The sequence below is a fragment of the Anser cygnoides genome, chromosome 20, assembly GCF_040182565.1.
Source record: "Anser cygnoides isolate HZ-2024a breed goose chromosome 20, Taihu_goose_T2T_genome, whole genome shotgun sequence".
In the NCBI taxonomy this organism is placed as follows: Eukaryota; Metazoa; Chordata; class Aves; order Anseriformes; family Anatidae; genus Anser; species Anser cygnoides.
Genome location: NC_089892.1, coordinates 9,030,046 through 9,047,962, shown reverse-complemented (window position 1 = coordinate 9,047,962; position 17,917 = coordinate 9,030,046). Strand labels below are relative to the sequence as shown.

The 17,917-nt window shown below is 43.2% G+C and overlaps 1 long non-coding RNA gene across 3 annotated transcripts in view; it reads left to right on the top strand.

Annotated features, from left to right (window-relative positions):
• The window catches only part of LOC106037033 (uncharacterized), a 76,806-nt gene that overhangs the window by 55,075 nt on the left and 3,814 nt on the right, over nt 1–17,917 (top strand). For 2 of the 3 annotated variants that reach the window (XR_010826124.1, XR_007160324.2), the window contains 5 exons: nt 48–1,321; nt 2,174–2,301; nt 3,922–4,025; nt 9,427–9,532; nt 16,293–16,439. This is a non-coding gene — a long non-coding RNA (uncharacterized lncRNA). The remainder of the gene's footprint in view (nt 1–47; nt 1,322–2,173; nt 2,302–3,921; nt 4,026–9,426; nt 9,533–16,292; nt 16,440–17,917) is intronic. The other variant, XR_010826125.1, reaches the window with a different exon arrangement.

Here is a 17,917-nt window from a genome sequence, read left to right as displayed (position 1 = left end):
TCCTATTAATATTATAATACTTTATCCTTATATTTTATCTTCAACAGCACTGTCAAAAAACCTCAAGACAGCATCATGGAGTTGCTTTGGAACAGAAAGTGTGACCCAGTCAGGCCTGTGCTGCTTAACCAAGCTGCTCTTTCACCAGTGCAGCAGTCCATGCATGGAAAGCCATTACATCTCTTTTCCTTCCAGCAAGATGTTCTATTCTATCACCTCATGCTTAACCAACAAGCAACTGTCAGAGACTGAGATCTGACAGAGATGTGAATCCCCAGCTTCCTGGCTGGCAGCATTAATGGCCATGCTTGCAGAGTGTTTTGCTGTCTTAATAGCAGCTGTCATCACCACTATGGGAATGCCTCTCACTCTGACCGGCAGCCACAGAAGATTAATGTGTGTGATCCTAGAGGAATTGTTTCTTCTGGCTGCTGATGTGCCACAATTAGCACCTTCATCTCTAAGCTGGTACTTTGTTCCTTGTTAATAAAATGATTGTTGAGGATTTCCTTCCAGAGAGTTGGGGGAGTGCCATGTGAGAGAGGCAGTGATGATGAATCCGCTGAACAGAGGCACAGCTTGGGAGTGGTGCAGAGATTGTATTGCTCGTGTCACCACCTCATTACTGTTGTTGGTTTTTATGGCACCATAAACATTCAGCTGCACCGTTTCCCTCCCATCGCAGACAGTGAAACGATGGAGCTATCAGCACCTCCAAGGAGGCACTCAACGTGTTGCAGGAGTGAGCTCGGTGCCTACACAAAGGATAGTGTATAAGCAGCCAAGGAGAAGCTGGAGCACAGGCATCCGTAGAACAAACTAGGCATCCTCTCCTGAGGCTGAGGGGTTACAACAACATTTCAAAAGAAAACCTCATCTCCAAAATGGAGACATACAGCACTAATGTTCTCTTGTCATACTACGATTTCAAAGTAAAGAAGAAGTAGCCACACTCTATGATGTCTCCTGTTGCGAAGTAAGGAAATATACCATCTTCACAGTTGTATCTACACCACCACTAGTGTGCAAGGCAAGTTCTGCAATTTTTAGTGGGGAAATTGTGCAAAGTGAAGCCTTGAAGTGTGTGGACGTTCCCATAACTGGTTAACAGAAGAAATTCAAGCAACTGACTCACTGACCTGCATTCATTTTCACTGCGGTCTTCAAACTCTAGACAGCAGGGGAGAGCCTGCTCAAAGCTGCAGTCATTTCTGAACCGTGAGCTATCTCCAGTGCAGTGTAGTCCTCTCACAGCTTCGTGGGGACTATGCTCATTTGGTCACATAATGCAAAAAAGCAGGAACCATGATACACGCTCTAGGTGAGTGTTGTTTGTTCTTCAGTGTTCTGCTTGTCTGTAGCAGTTATGGGTATGGTGTTGTGCTCTATCTTCTGTAGAAGATTTAAACTGTTTGAGATCACAGTTCAGTCTGTGGCAGTGACAGATATTTCATTCAGTAACAAGGAATTACGTTGCCTTAACCCACAGGCACCTAACCACAGATGGACAATTAATACCTAATGTCGGAAATATGATTTGAGTCTTCCAGCTCTTAAAATCCAACTGCTACTCAGAGAGTGAAAGCACTAGACTTGCCTGTAAGGACTGATGAAAAAATATTAGTCAGGTCATTCAGTTCAGTAAAGAACAGCAGTGAAATACCACATATATACAAAGAAACTCATTACACTGTTTAACATTCTTGGCACAATACAGGGCATTTCTAATTGTGTTTTTCCTTGCCGAGTGCACTGCCAAAAAGTAACTAAGAAAAAATGTTGAGGAAATAAAGTATATATGTATATATATGGGTATATATTTCTGTAAATGCCTGTGTTATAATTGCTATTTGTTATTTATAGTGTAGAAACACCCAGATCCCATCAGAAATTGCAACTCTGTTGTTTTAGGCACTGTACCCACCCAGAGTGTCTAATACAGCCTTTGTCTCGATATGCTGCTTTAAATAAACAAGAGAGCCTTAAGACCTGAGGTGTGCTTCCAAGGGGAGAATGAGCATCACCCCACTTGCCTCAAGTATTAGGGCAGTGGACTTGCTCCTGATGAGGGCACCAAATGGACTGCATCTTCTGCAGAGAGATGTTTGTATCTGGCTGTGGGATGCAGGGTGTGAACGTGTGCAGTTTCCAGATAGTGCCGTATTTCTTACAGTGACTGTAGATGACACGAGTTTCAGATCCTCCTCCAAGCTCAAATTCTCCATATGCAAATGGAAGAATGAAAACATAAGGAGAAAATATAACACTGAAAATCAGATACTTTCATGTCACAAAGATGTAGTAAGTATGAAGTCTGTGTTTTTTTATATTCCTACTGATCTGGTGCCTTGCCAAGAACTGTGCAGACTTTGCAAAGTCCACCTAGGGAGCTCATACAGGAGGAGGAGGAGAAAGATAATGGTGTCTTTTCTTTGAAGTGTTTTGCTTTCTGGCTGGGGATACTCCCATACAGAACCAAGCTGTGCTAGGAGAGAGATGAGGAATAAACAAAGGTCCAGAGTACATAAATAACCATGACAGGGCTTCTGCAGAGCCAAATGACTTTGCACGTGGGAAGAACTAAGTGGGGTGAAAAAGAAAGCTATAGGTTAAAACCCAAGAGACTGTCTGCACTAGAAAATGACTCATTATTAACAACACTTGTCAAAAATACATCCACTCCCCCTCAGGCGGGATTGAAAACACATTGGCTACTAGAATGGATAGAGCCAAAATGTTTTCAGTACCTATTATAGAAAATCTACGAGACCTCTGGGCAAGAGATTTCTGTAAAAGAAGGTGTGAAAGGTTTGACTTTTTCTACCCAAGCAATCAACCAATTATCAAGGCAGAGGGCAGCAGGGAAGATCTCCTTGCTGGCATCGCTGTCAGCCACATGTCAGAGCCACCGATGACTCCAGAGCTCAAAATTCCTGTCATGCACCAAACCAGGGCCTGCAGAGAGGCCCCAGGTGATACGGGTGAGAAATGGCATGAATGAGGTCAGCATCTGGCTCCTGCTCCCTGCCTTGGCCTGTACTTTCTGCAACCGTATGGCAGTACGTACGAGTCTGTGCCACTGAGGTAGAGCCATGAGTATGTGCTAATTTGTGTCTAGACAGCCTGCCCTCACCTCTCCCTTGGATGGAAGAGGAAGTGTTGAAATGCAGACCCGAGGAAATGGTGTTAATGTCACTTATACCCTGATTATGTGACTGTATGGCTGCCTCTGTTCGGTGCCCTGCAATAAACTGCATTTCTTGTCCTCACCAGGGGCCTGTTCAGGCACACTCCAGAGCATTTCTAAGCGTACAGGCTTGGGTTTCTTCTCGTGGAAAGTGAAGTGCAGGAAGGGCTGAGCAGGGTCGAGACTTGGTCCTGTCACAGCGCTGGAGCTTTGCCAGTGCCTAGGCCCAGACCCGGGGCCTGGGAGCCAGGCAGCATTCCTGGGTCCTGCAGTTCTGCCTGGCCTATTAATCACGGCCTCGTAAACCTGTGACATCAAACACCTTCGTAGTTCACACCTGCATCACGGGGAGGTTGTTAAAAATCAGGAGTAGGGCTATGAGAGGAATTCGTCAGCTTTTTGGATTTCAGAACTGGAGGCAGAATGGTTTAAATGGAGTTTGCAGAAATGCAGCCTGTGTGGTCCGTCTTGGTTTGTTGCTGGTGGAATTTAAAAATTGGAAATAATAAAATTAACAATAAAATATTGGAGGATAACATCTAAAATGTAAACAACATAAAGCCAGGAAAAGAGTTCTGAATACAAAACTTTTTTTTTTTCTTTTTTATCTATCTCTTTTAATGGCTATCTCACATAAACAATGTGGCTAATAATCTGAAGTGAATTTATCACATATTTTTATTAGTAACCTAAAATCACACAGACTTCCGCAGATTGTTGCCTTTCTTTTCCAGATGCCATTGTAATGCTTTCAGAGCTAGCAAAGGGAGGATGTTTCACTGGTAATGGTGCTGGGGAAGAGTCGGTTCATACCTAGGTTCAGCTGCAGACTTCACAGGTGAGGTCAGGTATTTCAGTACCTAACTGTGTTTGATCTCCATGGAAATGAGGTGTCTCCATTCCTTTCAAGAAAGCAAGATACAGGATGACGTCTGGCTCTGTGCTTGCTGGAATGTGAGAGCAATCTGAGGAAACCTTTGTGGGTTACCTACCTCTCCTTTGGGGTGCAAACCAGCTGACACAGCAGCTTCTTGGTGTGTCCGGTCCTTAGATTGGTTATTTCACTGTTTCATCTTGACAAAATGAAGGTTATCAGAGCTACCCAGCACCTTTTAGAAATGCATGGGTAACACCTTTATAAGTTGAGAAAACAGAGAAATGATTTCTTCTGGTAACTGTTTTCCTTCTCCATCTTGTTCTGTGCCTGTAAAGGTTTTATGAAGTTGAGTGGTGCCCTCAGGAATTAGCCTTAACTCCAGGAACAGCAGCAGCAGGTTCAGGTTTAGGTAATTCAGCTTTTCTCAAATTCCTGGCTTCAAGCAGCCCCTCGGGGACAGCAGCTGTGGGTGACCCCGGGCCTTGCGTGGGGCTGTGGAGGTCCCTCAGTAGTGGAGCCAGGAAAGGTAAAAACAAGAAATAACTAAATGCAGAGCTCAAAGGAACAGCAAGTGAGTGTGAGGCAAAACCCTGCCATTGTGGAAAGTCAAACCACAGCATTCACGTTGCTGCACATGTTCAGATTTTGCCTGTGTGCGGTTTGCTTGCCATTTCTGAGAAGCTCAGGCAGGAAAGGAGTCAGAGAGGTGCCGCAGGTGCTGTGTGGAGCTGGTGACATACTGCATGATACCTGCACAGCAGTGGGTCAGGGCAGGCGAACAGATATTTCCAGAGTCAGTTTGCGTCCCTCGTGGAGCACAGGCAGAACTTAGGTCTGTCTGAAACAGGCTGTACAACTAATTTGCTGGACCCTTGAAGCAACTGCCTGAAAATGTTGTGATTCTCTGTGCCAGATGCCCCCCGGGCTGCTGACCATCCTCTGCATACAGCCCCGGCCAGGGAGCTGCCAGCACAGGCATGGGCAATTGTGTCAGTCTAAATTAGATTTAGGGTCCTGGGGACTAGATGTGAGTTGATTCCCCACTCCAAAACGCATCAAACACTTGGAGTGTCTAAATGTTCCCCCATGGCACCGGGCTGTGCTGTGCCACCCTGCGAAGCTGCAGCCGTGTGGGGCAGGTTGCTGGCCTGGCAGGGGGCAGCAGGAGGGAGCACGTCTCTGCAGGGGCACGGGGCACACAGGGGCTAGTGCTGCCTTTCTGGCTCACCTCTTTGCTGGATAACTTTGCTTTTTCTTGTTGCTTAAATATCCTCTTCCCCGTCCAGGTCTTGGTGCATGGGTCTGAATTGGTGAGGGTTGGGCCATTCATTCAGAGCCTTATAACAATACTAATAGTTGTAACAACACCTAGCCCATTGAGAATACCTTTAGATTTAGGGCACAATTCACCCTCATCTATCAGGATTCTCCCTTTTGCTATTTTTCTTGAAAAAGATTCCTCATTTCACAATCCGTCTCTGAGAGAGCCGGGGACCAGGCTGTGTTGCAATGACTGTGGGGATCACGCCGGCTAGTGCCTGCAACACGAAGTGCAGTCGGTCCCTACCAGCTGGCTCTTTTTTTCTCCCTGTTTCTCTTCTTCCAGTTCCCCCCACTAACGTTTGTGTGTAATTAGAGAAGAGAAAATTAACGAGTAAATCATAGGAATCAAAAATGTCTCCAAAGCAGATGGATCCTATTAACTATATTTCTCAGGCTGCAGGAGTTTTCCAGTGCTTAGGACGGAGTTCTGAGTGAGCAGTCACATTTGCAGAAATATACCGATGTGGCAATTAAATGCAGCATGTCAGGAGTCAGAGAAGAAACACGCCAAGTTAGCCTAGGAAAGAGAGAAAATCTTTCAGTTCATCTTCATAGTAGTAATAAATGAACTGGTTTAGACAGATCAAAGCTTTGTCCCTAGACTGAGAATACAACAAAACAAAACCCCAAACTCACCATTTTTTCTGTCCCTGTTGCTTTTTACGTTCTCTGTAAGGAAAAATATTTTCCCCAAAGCCTGTACAATCAGATTTTTGCCAAAGCGATGGATGCCTTTGGGATGATTCTTGTGAGATTCCTTAGTTTATCAGCTGCTGATCAGTTTTCTGAGTCTCTGCACCATATTCTCAGGGCGCACAGTTTTGGATCAGTTTGTTAGCTTGAACATGATGCTGTGATGCCCATACATAACTATACAGTGGAGCTGCATCAGTTATATCCTCCTGACAGTGGCTGAATTAAAAAAAAACAGTAATAGGATCCAAAACATCATTCAATTGGGAGAATTAGTTCCTTTCTTAATTCTTAAATGGGGGAGGTTCTCCTCAAGCAGATACCCTTGACCAACTCCATTTACAGAAGTATCTCTTCTGTGCTACAGGTCATAGAGAAAAGCACTGAGGGTATTGGCCAGTGGTGGTGGAGGCCCTGTCTCCTCTCCTGTGAGCTCCCAACATCACTCGTTGCTTCATTGTTTGGACATTTCAAACCAACACTTGGGACTTGCTCCACATTGCACAGCAGCTTGTCTCATGCAGAGCACAACCATTTTTAGTTTCAACTAGAAGTCCAAGGGATGAATCAGAAGGAAAAAAGTGATGTTTGGAGAATAACACCAGGGAATATTGGGCATGCCAGAGATTAAAATGTGTTTCAGGGAGCTCCAGAAGAGATTAACAACCACAGATGACATGACAGCTTTAGACAGCAGAATTTCATGTCATCTTTCAGGCCAAAACAATTGTCTTCAGTACACATTTTAAAATCTTTCAAATATATCTTACTTTTCTGCTAAGACAAACTTTCCCCCTTTGAAGAGCCAGTCTTTAAAGAGCCTTTCTCCCATCCTTTATTTATTATTGGTTTACATTAAGACTATTCAAGGTCACAACAAAAGTCAAGAGCATGGTGCCTCGGGTATCTGTAGTGACTGGTGGAAAGCAAGGGCCAGAGCAGATAAGCCAGCCCAAATGTCTGTCAGCGTCTCTCACAGAGACGAGGCAAGTTAATACAGTTCTTGGTTATGAGTAAGGGGATCAACAGTGGGACTGAAAGGGTGATTCAGTTCCTCTGTATGTCAGTAGTCTAGGACCCGAAAACCAAAGAATAGCATGTACATGAAAACTTTTCCTTCTAAGTCAGTTTTTCTAATAAAGTGTGTAAGATTTCTCTCCACAAAGCCTGCCTCACTTATGTCTTCGGCCATCGCATCTACTGCAAAACCGTCCTGCTGTGGCACATTGTTCTGGTGCTGTAGGAAGTGGGAAAATATGTAAAGGAAGGTACAGAATTGCCATGAAGGCTGAGAAAACACTTCGGAACAAGAACATAAATTGGTTAAATATGTTTTATTGGCAAAAGAGAATATTGAGAGGTGAAGTAAATATGTTACGTAAGTACCTTCCTGGAAAAAAAAAATCCTAGGCCATGCTGAGCAGCTCAGTCATCCAGCAAAGAGAGAAGCAGCAAACAGATACGAAGCTGAAGAACTTTGCATGAGAACTTCTGTGTTGATGGATGTTTTCAGAGAAAGCCCGGATGCCTTTCTGGAAGAGATATTTTAAACAAACATAAATTATTTGTTTCAATGCAATGGCCCGGCCAACACAAAATGCTGGAGTAGGTAATCTAGCAGTCCTCCTCGACTTTAATGTCCCTGAGCCCCAGAGCGAGCTTTGTGGCTGCCCACACTGGGAAGAGCTGTCCGATAGCTATGCACCAAGGAGTGGGAGCGGAGGCAGAGGTTGGGCGATGTATGTGAGGTCAGGCGATGCAGCAGGAAAGCAAAACCCCTGTCTCCTGACTGCCCCTGCCTCCCTCATGTGCTGTCCTGCTCTGTCTTTCCAAACTGTGTCTTCTCCTCCACACATCCGGTCAGAACACTAAAAAAAGCAAAAGGCGGTTAAGGACATTAGCCAGAAGGTCTGATGTAGTTTCCTGCTCACATAATGACTTTCTGAGCTAACCTTATAGTGGTGATTAGTGGAAAATCCTGAGTATCAGTGTCCCCAAGGATCAGGACAAATCATCTGTGTATTGGTGGCTGGAAGGTTAGGTAAATTATCTACAGGTCAGGTAGCCAGTTGTGCACCTTTAACAGCACTTCATGTCCTTTCAAGACATCCAGACTCTTACTGGTTTTGACAGAATACATGTCAGACAAATGTATGTCAGAGAAATACACACTGGTTTACAGAGGTAGTGCTGTGCTATTATTGCCATACAACCAATGGGGAAACTGAGGCACAGGCAGGCAATTGACTTTTCCAAGACATAACAGCAAGTCCATGTCAGATCTGCAGATAGCATGTCTTTGTACCTGCTAAATGGGCATTTTTGTCATGTTTTCTGACATCTGCCCCTGGCAGGAAATCCGGGCCTTCCCCAACAGAAAAAAAGAATGAAGGTGAGCACAGAATATGAGACGTCACTGATTAAGGACTTGGCATTAGTTTGCAATTAGTTTGTGAATAATTTAAGCCATTTCTATTTTCTTTGCAGCTATTTCACGTATCATGCTTAGAATTGAAAGCTGCCAAATATTCCGAAAAGATAAATGAAGTGCCAGTGCACTAGCAAAAAAATTTAAAAAAAATGCACAAAATAATCACCTCAAGATGAATACAGAGCCCAGGGGTCTTTGTGCCCTTGGCTGAAATGTGCTTTCATAGCCTTTTCCTTGGTTTAAAGTGAATTCATGCTAAAAAATCTGTGCATTTAAATTCTCTAGAGGACCAGTATTTTTGGAGGTGGACCCCATCTCCTGTGAAAGGGAGATGGGAGCACAGCTCAGCCAGCACATCTGCAGCCTGGCAGCTACCAGTTACCTGTTGGCTTCTGCTGATAACTATGGCTCATTTGCTTTTGAGAGTGCGTAGGATCTTCTGGCTTCTCATCTCAGGGAAAAGGACTGTTGTGGGCACGAAGGTTAGAGTTCAGTGAAAAAGTGATTAAATGAAACAAACACCCAGCAGTAGGACAGAGTCAGAAATTGGACAGAAGTTGCTCTGGGAAGAGAAATTACAAAGCATAAGAATTATTATTATTATTATTAGTGGTAGTAATAGTAGTAGAATTTGTTATTATTTATTTTCCGGTAGAGAAGAGGAACATTGTGTGCTCAAGGACTGTTTACTATACAGCTTGCTGGAAGAAACTGGCTTCTGAAAAGCTGCTAACTAGGTTATGGGTGAGGGAGGAGATATAAAAGATCAAGTACCCATGTAAACCTTACTCAGGCTCAGCCCACCGTCTTGCCTGCAAGCATAATCACAGTCTGAGGTCCAAACCCATATAAGCCAAGCCACAGATGTCTAAGCACAAATGAAGGAAACTATTACGATTCACTATTTCTTTCCAGGCATCTCCATACCATTTCACACCATTAAGCTCCCTGAGATGGTGCATTAGGACACAGATGTTGTGTGACTGGATCTGGAGTGCTCCGACCGAGGGACTGCAGGAAGGTATTTATAGCATAGGTGTTGATCCCCTTATTCCTCTCAGGCATTTTCTCCACATTTGGCCCTGTATTTATACCCTCGATTTCCACCAAATGCCCTGGCAAAGCGCAAGTATCAGTCCTGAAGATGTAAGCACTCACAGAGTGCAGCCCTGGTGAACTAGGCTGAAAATGCATACTCGTGAGTTTGCACAAATGCTGTACTCCTTGTGACGGGCAAGGGGCTGAGGACTGCCAGCAGGAGCAGCCCAGCTCCGCAGGGTCCTTCTCCTGAATGCCTCTAATCAGAATAATAACAGTGAATACTTTTGACTTAGTGTCCTGCAGAATGACGCTCACCATTTTCTCAAACGATGCTTCAAGGCCTGACAGGCATCACTGGAGCTGTTGTTTTCTTTTAATTTCTTTTTGTAAACTGACTTAAAGCCAATATCAATATTTATCTGCAACTAGGGAAGTGCTTTGCTGCCAGGAATTTGAACATTCTGTTTTCCTCTAAGTATAAATGGGTCAATTACTAATGAGAATATTTTCAAAATGAATGAGTGGAACATTAATTTTCCCTTAGCCCCAGTCTCTAGTCATGCTACAAATAACCCTTCACTTGTTTTATCTGATGGTTAAGTTGCAGTCTCCAGTACAAAATATGATTTTATTAAGACATTCTGGGGATTGCTATCCCTAGGACTTTAAGTATCTAGTTGTTTTTTCCACATCAACTCTTGCTAATGAGTTTGCTTTTCCTGTATTCTTCACTTGGAGTGATGGAAGAAATTTTTATCACAGATCGTAGAAAAAGTCTGAACGGGACCACAAGAAATTGTTTCGCCAGCCCCTGTGACTCAAGACTGTGTCTCCAATACCTAAACTACTGCCTGCAGACAGCAGGGTGACCTGCCTGCTCTCAGAAGCCTGCAGCACTGGGAAATCCACAGCTTCCCTCCACAAATTATTCAGCAGCTTAGCTATTCCTGTGCACTCCCTACAGTCTCATCAAAATTTCCTCAGCTGCACTTTAAACTTATGACTTATTGCCCTTATCACAATAGATTCAGTAAATATTTTATTCCTTTTCTTTTTGCAATTACCTTCCACATACTTGAGCACTGTTATCATGTCTTTCCTTAGCCTTTCCACTCCAGACTTAAATAAACCAAGTCTTTTAATCTTTCATCACAGGCCACATTTTCTAGAGCTCTGATAATTCCTCTTGCTTTTCTTTGGACTTCTTCCAACTGATCTTCCCGTTTCTTGCTTCAAACTGAATAGTCTGCTAGCTGGAGTGTCACGGTGTGAGCAGACTGGCAGGTGATCTATCAGCTCACAAAACACAGCGAGGCCAAGTAAAATAGAAGCAGATGAGTACATCATCAGCTCCTAGTTTATCTACTATCTGTAATGTTTCTACTGAGCGGTATTGTTTACTGGTATTCCAGCTGACACCAAAGAAGCTTTGTGTTCCTTTCCACCTACATTTTGGCCAACTGTAGTCTGATTAATTTTCATAGCAAGAGGTGAGATGGGTTCCAAGCCTGCTCCTTTTAAACCATCCATCATTATTAACCTACTAAGCCAAATGAAAACGTTCTTTGATGATAGCTCCTGCCCCTGGGGAGGAAGAAGTTGGAAGAAAAGTTGGAGAGAATGAAACATTTCATTAATTACCCCATAGCAACTTAGTGGGAGGCTGGATATTTTCCTAAACTCCCAAACTGTTTTGTGCACACATCCTCCCCCACATTTTTTTCTACTTGGTACATTATTTCCATCTCTCTGCTAAACTCTTGGTGTTGCCAGTTTCCATGCTAAGATCTCGCACAAACTCCCTTGCTGGTGAAAACGGGGTCATTTCTATGAATCACTCAGACTGAGAGGAGTTATCACATGCCAAGATGCTTGTGATGGATAGACTTTAATGGAAGCTGTGACTTCACATATTTATATGTATAGATCAGCCTCCAGCTGTAGAAGGATTCCCTCGCCTCTATCAGTTCAGCTTGGGATGTGATCTCGCCACGCTTTGCTTTCTCATGGAATTCCTCCAAGTAAAGCCCTCATTGCTGTGGGAAGCTTGCTTTAGCTTTAGTAGTTGCCCTCCACCATTTCAGCTTCCAAGCCAGTCTCATTGTAAAGTTTGCCTGGTGTCCACATAAATCATCGTGCTCATGGTAAAGGATTGAAGCCAAATCCCTCAACACCAGCATCCCCAATCCCTGTAACTTTTATTGAAACTATATAAATTGCCTGTAAAGTAGCAATTTACTCCAGCAGTTACATATCTTTCTTAAACTTGGATGTTACATTGCTATAATAGTTCCTGATTTACTTTAAAAGTGGCTGCGTTCAAAGAAAGGATTTCTGCAGCCAGAGCCTGAGTAGGCAATGACATTTTTTCTCATGTGCTTCTTTAAAGCACACACACAAATTCCTCTTTGTGTAATGAGCCCCCAAGCTGTGGGGATGGTCCCGTCAAGAGCAAGTCTGAAGTTCTCTGTTCTTTGCCCTGTGTTGGCTCTGAACTGCTGCTGGATGTAATGCTGTTCCCTCCACTTCCCCTTACCAGGTTTATCAGTCATTTGAAAAAAAGAAAAAAGATGCTCTTGCTTAGCATTTTGTTTCTGTAGGATTTCTTTTCTTCAATGCGATGTAAAGGATAAGCTCTGTGTTATTGTCTTTGGATATAGAATTGCACTGTTTAAAGACCCACTCTTAAAACAATGTAGATTAAGGCTGGATCGAGACTGGACTAAGGCAGTGTTCACTTTAGGAATGCCAAACACTAATATTGGTCATTTTTAAGATTTTATCAGTGTGCACTTTTGGATTAACAGTTAATTAAAAAAAAATCCCTCTGGTGCTCTTATTTATTCAAATAGTGTGTAGGCAGGAGGTGAGATTAAAAAGTAACCCCTCCATAATTTTATATCGAGTTCCTGATTACAGATTGCCAGTGTGTGTCAGTTAAATATAAATGCAAAATAGTTCACTTTTTTTAATTCTCTAAAGATCTGAATTGCTAATGATAGACATCGCAGAGTGGAAGGAAAAATCATTAACTGTTTATATTCACAAATTAAAATGGTGTTTTTCCATTCCTAATGAAGGCTGAAAGAAATGCCAGGCCGTGTACTTTTTTGGACTCTGTACACTGTGAGCACATTTCCCTGGTTGGGAACCGGCTCCTGGTGAGTGCCGCGCCCACAGCTTCCAAAAATTTCAGATGACTACAATTTCACCTCATGGGACCAGGAACCAAAATTGTACCAGAGATCCTGGCATTCAAATCCAACCCTCAATTCCCTTTACACTCAAAAAGGCAGGAACTCTCAGTTTTGTTTTTGACATCTCTCACTCCACATGGTATCTAGCTTATTATTTGGCTCTCTGGCCTTCTTTTTCATTCCAGATTTTTCTGTTATTACTATAGCATCTTTACTCCATCTACTCTGTGGACAATGCATTAGACAAACTTTGGGAAAACATCTCTGTTCCTCAGTGTATTTGCTAATAAAGCTGAAAGTTAATGTTTTCTCCACGCAGGAGGTAATTTGTATGTATCAACCAAGGAATAATGTTGGTTGCCTGTGGCTGTAAAATACAATATTCTTCCATGGACTTAATGCCACATGAGGTGTATGGCTCTGAACTGCTAAGGGGAGCTGGTGTAAGTTCTGGGAGGCCATTCAGCAGCATCCCCAGGGACGATCACCAGGGCAGACCATGGTGAACCAAGAGCCAGTTCAGGTAGCAATGATTTCTTTACTTGATGTAAACTTGGTTTCAAGCCCAGAAACCTTTCTTAACCTTAAAAACCTTTCTCAACCTTTCAAACCATCCTCATTATTGTGATAATATCACAAAGCTGAATAAATATTTGCAAATAGTAAGTTTTTCCATCCTGTTAAATTGAATTGCTGAAGTTCCTCTGCAGTCAACAGGAGCAGCAAAAAGGCCCATCAGAGGTGAAGGAGAGCTGACACCTTCTCAGGAGGATTCACTGAAAGAGAAATGAGAGAAAAAAAAGAATAAGTGTGATTCACCCTCCGAGTTCCCCAGAGTCATTCAGGCCTGAATCACTGCATGTGCAGAGGCAGATTAATTGGAAAGCTTTTATTAATGATTTAGGAATATGCTGACCCTTGGCTATGTGCTCATCCCCAGCAAGTTTCTCATACCACTGATTCAGTCAAGCCTCTTCCAACATGTGCCATTGCACAGAGGTACCTGCTCACTTGCATAGTAGGAAGTAATGCAGGAAAATACACTAGCCCGAGGGAATGAAAACAGAGTATAAATTTACACTGTCACTTCAAGTCTGAGCCTGTTTTTAAATCCTTATGTGCCTTCTCTCCATCTTGTTTACTAGAACTTCAGCTAAGCCTTGGAACTTTCTTGAGGATCAAGTGTAAGCGTGCTCCATGCTGTAGCATATTCCATGTACGCATTCGTGTCAGTGGGTGAGAGCATTCAAATATGTTATCTTCCAGTCCACCAGTAGCTGTTCCTCAGCATGGTCTTTTCTTTTTTTTAATCCTCGTCTCCCTGTCAGAAACCCAGACCACTGGGAAACTTAAAGTTGGGAAGCTGCTGCAAAAAGAAGCAGAGTATCCTCTGTAATTTTCCTGTGGGAAACTGCCCTCAACAGGATGAAAATCATCTTTTGAAACTGTGATATGCTGGGACTGAGCATCATGGATCAACCTTATGCTGCATTTGCTAATTGTAGTTTGGATGCATCTAAAATCTCAAGGTGACCTGGAGATTTTCTGAGATTGTAGATAAATATGATGGAAGTACCAAAACAACAAACAAGCTGGAGGTTTTCATCGGAGTTAGGGAGAACCAGCTTGCAGGCTTGGAGCCCCTGACAGTTCTCCTCAGGGGCTCAGAAGACACCTATCTCTCGGCTTTTAGCATGAGTTCTAATCTCCTGCCCCCTTGGTTCTTCTTCTCGGTGATTATTAATGGTAGCTATCCACAGGGGGGCTGACTTTGGTTCTGGTACTCTCCCACAACATTCAGTTTCTTTTCAACATCTTTTGTTCTGAAACACCAAAATGAATCAGGGAGAGATAATTTAACAGTACTAAAGTTCTTTAAAAATGAGTGAGTTGGAGGCCTCTCATTTCTCAGCAAACCTCTCAAACACCTGGATACATAACTGACTTTACCTGGGCAGTTAGAATTGTAAGATGGTTTTGGAGATCTTGCCCGCTAGGCAGAAGGATACCTGGCCTTCTCTGTATTACAGACATGCCTTCTGGGGGCTATATAGAAAGAATTTGCCTTGTGATTCTTCATTTTCTTGTAACAGTACAAGGCACAGAACTGTAGTCTCTCTGGTTTCATTTTCTATGGTGCATCTTTCATCAAGAGGATTTTTTTTTTAAAATGGAGGTTGTAATTTTATTGCGTTATGGAGTCATGCAGCTAATAAACGACAGTGCTTCTAACAGCTGTTAAAGATTGTTTCATGGCAGATAAATCTGCATTCACCAAAGGTATCTTTGCAGCACCATGAAATGCCAGCAGCTAACTGGGTTGATATAAACGATTATGCAAAAACACTGCACCAGCCCCAAACGTATTTCCAGTTAGCTGCTTTGAAATGCGTGTGCATTAAGCCTGTACTCTGCAGGGCAGTGACTGCTCCTTTTCTTCTGTGAAGTGTGCTAGAGCCATGCGTAAATTTCCTCATAGACAGGAATTTTGCATTTTAACCAGCTGTAATTTCCTTGAGCATATTACCTCTGTAAACAGTTGAAAGAAAAAATGCTAGTCAACATCTTGCACTGTTGTGTCACTCGGCTTTTGGTTTAGTTCTTTCTTCCGAGTAGCCTCATTGCAAAAGAATAAATTGGTACCACTATCAGTCACACCAAGTCAGAGCAGAAATGAGTGTAGAATCCCTCGGTGCATTTCACTGTTGGCAGAAAAAGGGTTAAACCTAAATAGAATCCACACTGCCATGCTTCCTGCTTTCTGTCCACTTTTTGAATGATGAAGGTTAGTTGGAGGTACTTATTTTTCTGTTGTCATTGCTATTGAATTTAAAATTTTAGAGAGGAAGGGGTTTACAAGACAAGCAAAGCTCCGATTGGAAGCTGGTTCAAAGCAGCTCTAAGAATTGCTTCCAAGCTTTTCAAAACTATTATCTCTTCGCCACTATGAACGACTGATGAAGAAAGGAGACAAAATGTTCCCTATCACACAGCAGTCACCCAAACACTGTTTCCCTCATTGTGTTTTGTCTTACTGGCAACTCTCACTTTTCCCTCTCCTCCACTTGGCATATATTCTCTGGCTTTCCAGTGCCTGGGGGACTATGTTATCATGATCAAGCAAGGAGGAAATTGCAAAAATGGCATCGTGTAATATTTCGTGCAGGAATCTAATACCTAATACTGCTTTACCATGAAGTCATTATTTTTAGTCTATAAAATCCAGAGCACTCCAGAAATTAATTTCAGTTACTGGATACAATTTTTAGACTAGCAAATAGTTGTATATCAGATGAAATGGATTTAAACCCATTTTGAACAGAATTCCAAGTTTAAGGTTAATGTATGTCAGAAATTTTCATGCCCAAGAGACATAGGGCCTTTCCTTTACTCGTAACAGAGGTTGTCTGGACTTGGCCTCTCAGTCCCTAAATTCCTATGGATCTGGGCCCAGCAGTGTGCAGTAAGAGCAGTTGACAGTAATCCCGGTTTGTGGTAAGGTGTCCTTGGCATTTAAACTAAATCCTCTTGTTCTTTGAACAGGGAAGTTCCCACTTGCCTCTTGGCTGAAGCATGGAAACCAGATGTGAGTGCCCTGGATCTCCGTAACCAAAGGGACAAGGCAGTGAGGTCACTAATTAATTCCCACTGGGACTTCCAGACAGAATCAGCGTGATTAATCTAAATAGAGTGAGTACAGTAAGCACAGAGTGCTGATCTCCCCTGGCACAAACGCTGCTGTCGATCCGAACAGGCACTGTGGGCATTCCTTTAGGATTCCCAGGTACTCACAGACTGGTCTGAGCTACTGCTCTACCCTGACTTCTTTTGCAGAAGTCCTGGAGAGCTGGCTAGCACCCTTGGGCCTGGACAAATGTTGAGGCAGAGAAGGCATAGATACCTGGGCTTTCCCAGACATCTTTGAGCGGCTACATTTAAGCCACATATTCAGAGTTCCCTGTCTGGGTCTGTTGACATTTTTCATTCTCTATAAATAGGCAGTGCTGACTTCCCTCAGATGGTTTGGATGGACTGCTATCTCAGTGAGGACAATTAATTCTGAGTGCAATCCCATCTGCTAATGTCCCTGATGAGTCTGTCAGCAATTGATGATGGTACTTGGATCAGTTGTGTATTTATTAGGAAAAAGCTCCGAGTTCATTTCCCCAGGCAGAGAGACAGACCAAATAACAGATGAAAGTGCAGACTCTCAAGTGACAGGAGGCCAGAGTCCCACCAGCCCAGCTCCTTCCCACCTCCTGCTACTGGTTACAGGTAGAAGAGCACCTGCCCTAGACTAGAGAGCACCCCCAGTGGTCCTATTCCCTGTGTCTCACGCTTTTGTGTAGCAGTAAGAGGAGTTCAAAGCCCTCCAGGCACAGGAGGAAATGTGTGAGCTGCTGAAGGGGTGTCAGGGCTGCTCCCAAGTGCCTCGTCCACACCCTGAAAACCGGGAGAGATTTCTTCACAAAGAAGAGCTCTTGAGTAGGAGGTGTTGTCTGCTTTACCACTGTTTGACACAATTAACGGAAGACTGACGCTGCCATGATTAACAGTGCTCTCAGGAAGGGATTGTTGGAAGCAGCTCTGGTGAAAGTTGCCCTACAAAGGCGTCCATGCTGGCTTCAAGGTTTTTTTTTCATGGTAATTTGAAGGGTAATTCATTGCCCTTCTGCAGCTATTCCTTCTGGACTGCCCTGCTAATCTTTCAAATAGTGCATTTAAATACATATTCCAGCTAGGAGAGATTTCATAGAAATTAGTGAGGGGCAAAGTTTTACAGAAAGGATGAAGATCTAAAAAAAATGAATTCTGTGGCTGCAGGAAGGGCTTTGCAAAGGGAATGACAGACCGGGCTGTAGGTTTTATTAATCTTGTATTATACGTAGTTATGCACCCCCAAATACCCATAAAGGCTGTAATAACATCTCTGAGCATTTCCACCTCCATTTCTGTACTTGGTGAAGTCACCAGTGATCTGTACTAGGTTAGAGGCAGAAGAGAGAGGGAGATATCATTTTATTCCTCATTTTGGGTGATGTAGGAAGCAGGGATGCATAAAAGGGATTCTTGTCATGGTGCTTTTTGAAGATGTTTGAGGTGATCAGAGCTGTACTCCATGTGTTTCTTGTAAATGGCCAAAAAAAATGGTTGAATCTATAAAAGCC